Raw genomic sequence first — 4236 nt, forward strand, 5'->3', positions numbered from 1 at the left:
ACAGTCGTTCTTTTTAAGGACTTTAAGTTTGCAAGGCCATTTTGTTGGGTTCTTGAAAGGCTAAATCTTCATGAAAATGAAAACGCATGGACCGCCCTTAATTAAAACTTCTATTATTGACAATAATTAAATGTACAATACAATTTTAAAGAGATAATAAGATGACATTGCTACGTCATTGTTAAATTTTTTAGTTTCATTTGCAAACAAACAACGTATTTTCACTTGCATGCTAAGATAAACGCACTTTCGTGCTAGTAAAAAAAAGGCAAATTTCGCCTTTCAATCGTTTTAGATTTAGCAAACACCCTCGATCGTAAAATAAACATGATGTGCATTTATGTACCGAAGCTGTAATAATTGTTAAGGTTTTGAACAAATAGTAATCGTCCACTAAGGGCCTGTTTGTTTGCACGGAAGTAATTGTGAAGTAGCTGAAGTAAAAGAAATAGAGGCTACTTCTGCTACTTCCAAGCAAAAAAGCGTGTTTGGTTCTCTGAAAAACTTACTTCCAATACTTTCCTAAATGCTTATGTGGCGCCTACGTGTCATCCTTACTTCCAAAATATTTTTCCAATCCTCAATACTCAGAAGTAGCTCGGAAGTAGTTGAAATGCATATTAATTATGACATAAATAATTTTTTTATTAATATTTTCTTTATTAGTTACTTCTAACAACTTTTCATTGATAAAATTACTTCTTAATAATATTTCCAAATGTTATCCAAACAAAAAAAATAAATGAAGAGGAAGAAGTTCTACTTTCATTACTTCTAAAAATATATGAAACAAACAAAAAAAATGCTATTTCCACTACTTCCTACTTCATAGCTTTGAAAGTTACTTCTATAACCTACTTCTTACTTCTAATACTTCCATTATCCAAACGGGCCCTAAATAGTAGACCATTGAGCTTAATGGTGTGTTTGGGAGTTTACTTAGGGAAGGGAAGGAAGGGGAAGGAAGGGGAATTTTTCCCCTTCCTTCCCTTCCCCTCCATTACACCCCAATTTGGGGTGTAAGAATTTGGGCCAAATTTTCCCTCCATTCCCCTCCTCTACCCTCCAAAATGAAACTCCCAAACAATGTTAAAATGAAATTTCTCTTCCCTTCCCCCTCTCTACCCTCCATCCAAACAGGCCATAAGGGTAAAATCAGCACTAATCTAAAACTTGCTTAAACCAAATTTGGTCCTGGACCAAATAGGTGGAATAATTTTGGCCCTTGACCAAAAGTTTACCTAACAAAATCTATTTCAATCGATTATGTTAGCTCACTCATGGTTAATTGGATCAATGGTCACTATATTTATTTATATCATAATTGGACATTCATGCCTATGCTCAGAGGCGTGACTGATAATTTGGGGGCCCGGTTCTAAATTTCAATCGGGGCCTCTTAACCAATCTTCAGAAGAAACTAATAATTGTTTTTATATGTAGTACTAACCATGGACAAAATTTTTTATATCTAGAATTAAAATAAACATTAAGACATAACAATGGTTCTATGCAAAACATATTACGTGCAAAATATTGATAGTACAAAAAGATACACAAAATCAACATCTTACTAATAATCTTGACATGTCCGACAAGTTTACTGAGATTTTTAGCTGTCTTCCCATCACTCTTCGACGTTTCCCTTAATGACCTAATCGACCACACAATTGGAAACAAAATCTTTCAGCCACGACAAATTTAAAAAAACATAATAATTACAAAGGAAAATACATAAAAATTTCATCCATTAAGTTATTTACTTTCACCAAATTAGCATTGCTATTTTCTAAATTCTTCACAAATTAGGTTTTCCCCCTCAGCCAACCAATTTTACTTTTTTTTATATGCCCACAAAGACACATCCTAGTGAACTCAGCAAATCAACAATCAAAAAGTATTTAGTCATGTTTTCTGGTAATGGAACTTATCACAAAGTTTACAAAACAACTATCAAAAGAGGTAACTTTTTACTAAGGAAAATGAAAGACATGCAATAAATTATTTTACTTATGGTTCCTAAATAGGGGTGAGCAAACTAGGGCTGTAACTTGAAAACCGATAACCGAAAAAATAACCACACCAAAGCCGAACCATAACCGAAAAAACCGAGGAAAGAAAAAAACCGCACCAAACCGAAAAAAATAACCGAAAACCGAAAGGTTTGGTGTGGTTTTGGTTTCGAATGTCTGGAAACCGAAACCGAACCGAAAAACCGAAAAGTTATTTTATTCCCATTTTGGTCTGAATGGGATTTACATTTTACTGACCCGGCTCAGCTTACGGGAAACCAAAACCGAAGCAAACAAGGGAAATGGATCAATTGGAAACTAAAATCTTATGTGGCAACATAGTCAGGTCCCAGAAACCACATTTCTCATGTTTTTTTTCTTTTTCTTTTTTTTGCTTGCTAAATACTAACCAAACACACCCTTAGAACAATGGAAAATAGAGATGTCATTGGTACATGTGCAAGTTGTTGGAAACAATAGCATTCTACCAGAGAACCTCACGTATGAAGAGAACTACCCTCTGCTGTGTGGAAAAAAGTGTTATGATTCTTTAGCAAGACGCATGTACACTCCAATGTCTTCTGAAGATCTTGTTCTTCTAATTCTATGGGGGAAAAAAACCTGGATCCATAATTTTACAACTACAAACAAGTGGTCGGGTAATTGATCTTGTTCTTCTGATCTATCATCTTTCTGCTATTCTAGTTTTTCATCGCTTTTTTCGGAAACGGTTATGTAATATGAGACATTTCTACTTTTCTAGACTTGTTTTCTTTATAGAATAACCGAAAAAAACCCGATATAAACCAGAGAAAAACCGAACCAAACTAAACCGAACACAATTGGTTTTTGAAAAAAATAGTGAAAAACCAAACCGAACCAAACCGAAAAAATAGATCGGTTTGGTGTTCGGTGTCACCTATTAACTGCACCATTCAAACCGATTAACAGCCCTAGAGCAAACGGTCGGTTCGGTCGGTTTTTGTCAAAATTTGACCAACCGAACCGAACCACCTATCATTAAGAACCGAACCGAACTCCTCCATGTCGGTTCGGTGCGGTTTGTCGGTTTAGTTATAAATATAACATATGTAGTAGAAGTTCTACTACTTAACATTGTTGTTGACTAAGCTTTGTAGTATCACGAGCATGTTATTGAAACTGAAAAATTTTTAGCACACTAATATGCACAAGCATAACATATGTCAATTACCAGTCATTAAACTGACGAGGCGGCGAGTCAGAGGCCTTCAGTGCGGCATGTGGCTCCTTTCTTGCCTCTATTTGTTGATGGAATTCTGAAGACAAGTGAAGATGGTTATCTAAAGATCCAAAACCAAGGCAATTCATCAAACACATGGCAGACATAGAAGGTTACCTTGAGAGGTCAGAGTCACAGAGAGGTGAGAAGACCAAGGGGCTGGGGTCTTGTTGATGCGGAAGCGCTCCTGCCCCTTGGCGATGAGGAAGAAGCGATCGTCTGTGAGCTTCTCGTTCTTCACAATCTCGGCGACGCAACCGACGGTGGCGACGGAGGAGGATTCCGATGACGAGAAGAGGATGTCGAAGCGGAGCTCGGAGTGGAGGAGGGTGTGCATCCTGATCCAGTAGCGGAACTCGAAGATCTGAAGAGGGAGGATCACGCCAGGGAAAAGAACCAAAGGGAGGGGGCAGATCGGAAGCTCCGCCGCTTTTTTTGCGCGATTTGGGGGCGGCTGGGATGGCGAAGGGGCGGCTGCGCGATTTGGGGCCCCCCCAAGTTGGGGCCATGTTCTATGGAACCGGAAGTTCCGCCTCAGCGGCGTCTCTGCCTATGTTTTAATTACTTGGATGACTAGTCATGTAATTAAATATTAGTAACACTTTTCGTCATTTTGAGTTGTATATTTTCATTTATATTTAAGCAATACAACTTACTCAATATGTCACAAGTTAATATTGTCAAGAAAAAAATGCCAAATGCAATATCATTATTACTCAATATAAGTTGTCTGATATGTCACAAATTTCATTTCCATAAGCGATCAATGTATTATGTATATGAATAAATCCATTATGTCAAATAATCAAGACTTTTTAATATCACATTACTAAAAATTTATTATTAATTGGCGGAAAGTTAGAAGTGATTAATAATCTAATTAGTATTTTAATTACATGATCAACAATTAAAATAGGGTTATTTTGTATTAGCCCCCAAATCTTCAATATTTTGATATCCCTC

Source organism: Asparagus officinalis, chromosome 8 (genome assembly GCF_001876935.1).
Source record: "Asparagus officinalis chromosome 8, Aspof.V1, whole genome shotgun sequence".
NCBI classification, from domain to species: Eukaryota; Viridiplantae; Streptophyta; class Magnoliopsida; order Asparagales; family Asparagaceae; genus Asparagus; species Asparagus officinalis.